The 5,858-nt window shown below is 37.1% G+C and overlaps 1 protein-coding gene across 2 annotated transcripts in view; it reads left to right on the forward strand.

Annotated features, from left to right (window-relative positions):
* Positions 1-5,858, forward strand: part of LOC119773190 (mitochondrial import inner membrane translocase subunit TIM16-like) — a 146,436-nt gene that overhangs the window by 76,929 nt on the left and 63,649 nt on the right. The window lies entirely within an intron of this gene.

Raw genomic sequence — 5,858 nt, forward strand, 5'->3', positions numbered from 1 at the left:
GGATTAATTTCTTTTAGCAGGTTTGCTGCATGGCTTTTCTAACAACTCCGCATCGTTCTCTGTGATCCTTCTTCAATCCTTCATCCTTTTGTAATCTCCCCTCTCCAAGCCAACCATTTTTATTTATATGGTATTTCTCCTTTGTTTATGCTTTGGTGAATAAATAAAATCCACCCACTCTCTATCCCTGTATTCGTTGGAAGTGAGGCACTCTTGGTGCTTTCCATGAGATGTCAGGCGTTTCCGTTTAGTTATTAATTCCTATGCTTTCTGCATTAGCACATCCACACACCTCCTTGACACCTCAACAACTGCCCCCCTCAGAGCCTGTCATTAGTGTGTTTTCAATGCGAGATAAACTTATCAGCGCACGTGGCCCTGCTTAAACTCAGCCTGCAGCAGCGCCCTTCCCTAATCTGTCCTCGCATTTTATCATCACTCCACCTCTTTAATTTCAGATAATTGTTTCCATCCGCTGCCTTTTTTTTTAAAATCTCTTTGTAGATCATCACCCTTTAAGTCTGCTTCCTTATTTATGTTTCTGTTAAACTTTCCATGTATAAATTGATATATGTTGGCAATTATAAATTTCTTGGTCAGTCATCGAATAAAAAAACAAAATGAAATTACCTTTTACTTTTTTAGAGGATCCGTGAAACTCCCATCCCTAAAAACATGACCCAGTGTGGCTTCTATATTTAAAGAAAACAAACTGTTTGGATACATACAGTTGGTTTGTGCAGTGTTTTGACTGAATTTGTATCAGTGTGTCAGAGTGCACATGGTTCAAGTTTCCTATTTAAGCTCTTCTTAAACCAGTTTTACTAACAGTAGCTGCAAGAAAATTAGTCTTAAACTGGTCCTAGTTTAAAAAGACAACGGTTCCACATAGTCATCAAGATATTCCAATATAATACCAAAGTATTATTCTGCTAGTACTGCTGTCCTTTGGGGAGAGGCTTTGCAGCATCTGCTGCAGGACAGCTTTCCCCCTGCTGCCATCAGACTGTTGAACTACTATAGTGGACTCTACATCACATTTTTTGCACCACCAATGGGCTGAACTTTTATAATTCTTTTAAATAGGACACTACTCAATATATCTTCTGTATTTTGCACCATATTTATTTTGCAATGCACTGTACGTTTCATATTAATGCCCTTTTGAACCATTATTTAAACAGGTTTCTTTTTTTCCCCCTACATCATGTACAATCTGATCACTGCTGCACTTTATATTGGTAATGTTTATCTACTCCAACTGCAATATCATAACAACTGTTGTAAGCTGTATGCAACGAAATTTCGTTTTGTATACACGCATACAAAAGTCTTAAGTATACAAAAGTAATTGTTTAAAAAGCATTTTTTTTTTTTTTTTTGTAATACCGGTAAGTTCTGTTTTACTGCATAGAATAATGTTGCTGCAACAGCCCTTTGGCTTCTTGGTATTTTTATCCCCTTTTTAAAAATTGGTGCACTCATAAAATGAAACTTTAGTACAGTGGTGCCCAAGTCCACCACTAGAGAGATACTATACAGCTATTTTCCAGATCATGTTACTACAAAGAACCTTGTTCTCTGCTGGTTATACAGCTTTTCTTTGTCACCTAATGATGCCAATAAGTGTGGAGACTCTGTAATTTGTTGGGTGATGATACATTAACAATTTAAATCAAGATAATTAAATTTATAGGTTATTTTCAGCTTTTGAACTGATTTATTAAAGCTTGAGAAAAAATTTTTTTTTAGCTAAAAATGCTAGACGACGAACAACACTGCTGTTACTGGATATTTAGAAACTGTACAGAAGCTGCATGAACTAGCCAAACAAATTAAATGTACAGCTCTGGCTTATGTATGGACATGGCCTCATGTTGCTTACTGGTACAAATTAGGGGCCCAATCCATCTCTGTAATACATTGCACACATGCTGGTTTATAATTTCCTACTCTTACCGTATATTATATTTAAGGTCAGTTTCTACTATCCTTCAAGGTAAAATGACTGAAAACGGCCCTTATTAAAGGTGCACCATGGTAGAAACTTTTCCCATGCAGTTTTTTTTTCAAATATATTTAATAATCTTTAAGATGTAAAATGAATTGCATGTGTGCCTTTGGATAAATGTTGCCAGAAACTAACCAAAGTCAAATTCTTCCTCTGCTTTCTTTTCCTGTTTTTCTTTCTCTCAGCCTTCTCGTCTTTCCCTGCTCAGTGCCTCTCTCTTTTGCTGCAGCAGCATTTAGGGCATCTGCCGGCACACACTGGCAGCTATGTAGCTAGAGAGGAACTGGTGGCACACCACCCTTCATGCATTATTATTAGTTCCTCTATAAGATTTAGGCAGAGGGAAGGTGGAATGTGCGGAGAGCTGCGGGGAAACGTGCTAAGGGCCAAAAACTGGAGCCAGGGAATCTGGTTCCAAAAACAAAGTGGTGCAATGTTTTTTTTTTTCTTTGCTCAGCTTTTCTTTCCCCCACTTTCTCTCTCTCTGCTTTTTTTTATTCGTCCGAATTTTTTTTAGAATAAATCACCATCATAGAGCCTAAATACATATAAATAAAGATCGTCCTTTTCTTTGTAAAGCATCTAATTGGTGTTTAGAATTATTTGAAAGGAAATCCTTTTTGCATCACTGTGTTGTCTGTTTTTTTAAACATAAAAAGTATATAGATTGCTAATTTTTGTACTTTATAACAAACTAAATTCTCATCTTTGTTGTTTTTTCCCCATATTTTTTTAATCCATGGACTATAAATCTTTTCCGAGGCTGAAGAGGTGGTCTGGGGTTACCTAAAGGTCAGCTGTGCTGCAGAGGACTGAAAAATGGCCCAGTGAGAAAAAGGAAAAAGTTACTGGGATGATAGACTGAGAGGTTCAGAACAAAATAAAAAAGCTGCTTATTAATAGCGATGGTGTGAGTTGATATATTCTTTAGGTAAGAAATGAAGAGGGGGTGTGCAATGCGTAATGTTAAAACAACATATATAATTAATTTTATGGGGATTTTTTGTGAGGTTTTCAGTGAACAAAAAGGTTCCCTTGAGTGGTATGGTGTCAGCTTAATGTGATATGTGTTGCAAAGTTTGAAATTACATCCCAGATGTTTCTAAAAAATAGACAAAAACTCCAACATTTTGAACCATGAAGAGACGAAAATATGCTATAGAGTGCAGGCAAACTGTTGGTCAGAAGCAACATGCAGCGTTTTAGCAGTTTAGCTGATATGGTCTTGTTGTTCAGGAACAATAAGAAAAACCTAAGACGTAGGTTTTGCAAAATATCACTGTTTCAAAACTGTATTTTTTCCCATACAGATTTTTTTTTTCCTTTATGAGGATTTTTGTCACCCCTAAATGTTTTAGATCACAAATATCAGTCAAAAAGAGCTTAAGTTATATTTTCGTAGCAGAAATGATCAGATTTTAGTCCTGACTTTACCCAGGACTTTTAAAAACTGTTAGTTTTGCTGTCTAAGCTAATGAGTGAAGGACCTGCAGGGATATGTTGCTTGGTTTTCCTGCTGCAAGACACAGCTAGACTGAAGCAAACATCATTAACTGGTAGCTGTACTTTCTCCTTCAGGGTCTTCTGCTGGAGAGCAGTCTATGGTTCCATCAATTATGACAAGATTTTTTTGAGTTTGTGTGGACAAGTTGTCAGTGTCTTTGTAACTCTTTCTACACTGATAGATACCTTGTTCTATATTTATAAATATCTTTAAATCTGGACATGTGATTCTTTAAACTTTTAGCCTACTTTGTGTTGATAAAAAGGTTCAAAGCAAGGGATTTCTTGATTTCCCAGGTGAGGAAATAATCTGGCCTGATATATGTTACAAAAAACCTGAACAAAAAATAAATCTTATAAAGTTATATAACATATACCTTATTGGATTCTGGTAGCTTCTGGGCCACATACGCTCCCAGAAAACAAGGACTTCTATGGCTAAAAGTCCAGTTTAAAAACACCCTAGGTCACATACAAGCCTTTTTGATTTTTGATAACTAGTGACAGCAGGTTGCCATCCTTGTTGCAGAAGGGTCGTAGTGTCAGGGTTGATGAGTAACCTTTACAAGCATCAGAAGAAACAATTTAATTATTTAGTGGGTTGGTTTTATGTCCTGGTAATTCACCAAATTACGTTAAGCCAAATCTACCAGCATGAGGGGGAGTGCTGCTGTTTTATGTGTTTGTGTTGCTGGCGTAGATCATCACACAACAGCTCCTAGCTGTGGAAAGGCATTTATTTATGTTTTTGGACCAGTATGTGTGTACATCCTGCATCCATTTCTTACCAGCTCCTCTGACCATTAAAAAACATGGGTGGTCATCCTGTTTATTATGAGCATTTGCAACAATGTTCACTTACCCACAATGGTTACCTTCACATACCACCTTAGACTGAGTGTTTTTAATTATATTCTCTTACTTCCATTTTGCCTCCAGCTTAGGCATAAGTCCAGGCCCCCTGTGTTTACAGTTCTTGTTTATATATTTGCTTTGCAAAATTGTGCCCTGTCAGAGAGAGGTAGAGCAATTGATATGAAAATTCGATACCTTCGATGTTATGTTTTAGCACAGAGGTGTGGTAGAAGATGTGTAATTGTTGTATAAGTACATATTATTGGTGAAGTATATCACCTCTCCAAAAAATGTCCAACTTTTTTACATTTAGTCTCATCAGTATCATAGATCTGATTTGAAAACATAGGGGAGGGGAGTGGCGGCCTAGTGGTTAGGGCATAGAGCTTGGAATCCTGAGGTTCTGAGTTGGAGCCCCACTCCTACAGACTGCAGTCCCTGAGCAAGACCTTTAACCCCATACTGCTCCCTGGACGCCCCACGATGGCAGCCACTGCTCCCCAAGGGGATGGGTTAAATGCAGAGGTAAATTTCCCCAATGTGAGATCAATAAAGTTAATTTATTGTTATTATTATTAAATAGTTGTGCATAATTGTAAAGAAGGTCCTCTTGTTTAGGTTCAAACTTTGTTTACTGTATTGCATATAGGCAGTCTTCTATATTTGTGTTACTCTCATGTTAAATCCCCAAATGTACAATTTTGTTACTGTAATGAGGCAAAGGTGGGAAGAAACCCTCAAGGTATACATTTTTTTGCAGTGAGCTCATTGCCATTCCTGCTTCCCTGTATTTAACATTAACGTGGCATCTCAGTAGAATTAATGAATTTTGTAACTTCTGTCTCGTATTCTGTTCTCTAAGGCCAAAATAGTTTCTGCTTCAGTTGTTGTTCAGCTTTTTTTCCTGTCCTCTTAGTTACCCTAGTTCAAGAAAATAAAGCTATTTAGAGTGATGGCAGGCACAGTGATAGGTTGTTTTCTTGCATTCACTTTGAGTGATTGTTGAGGCAAGTTAAGGCACATCCAGAGTATTTGGAGTTGGCTGGCTGCTCAAGTTGAGAATGAGCTCAACTTTTTCGCCAGGGTGAAATGTTGCAGTAGAAATGCCATGTTCAGAGGTAGATTTATTAGTTTAAGTAATCAGCTTTAGACATCAATTTATAGAAATTTCACTCAGCTTTTATCGTCAGTTTTCAAAACCTCACACATTGAAATCATGTGTTTGTTGATGTGTCTGCTACTTTATACCTGCATTTTCAGTTTTCTTCCCTTCTCTCCTCACACTCTCCCTCCTGTTATTGCTTCCTCTCGCTCTAAGTGATGGCATAAGGGAAGTTAATGACAAACACATTTCCAGCACTCCCACCTTCCCTCTCTCCTAATTAGAACCACTGTTTCAAGAGCTCTGTACAACAAGACAAAAAACAAAATTTCACTTTGTTTCCATTTTAATGTAAATATCATTTTTTTCCATTTATACAAATAAATT

Source organism: Cyprinodon tularosa, unplaced genomic scaffold, assembly GCF_016077235.1.
Source record: "Cyprinodon tularosa strain WSP-4 unplaced genomic scaffold, ASM1607723v1 ctg75, whole genome shotgun sequence".
Classification (NCBI taxonomy): Eukaryota; Metazoa; Chordata; class Actinopteri; order Cyprinodontiformes; family Cyprinodontidae; genus Cyprinodon; species Cyprinodon tularosa.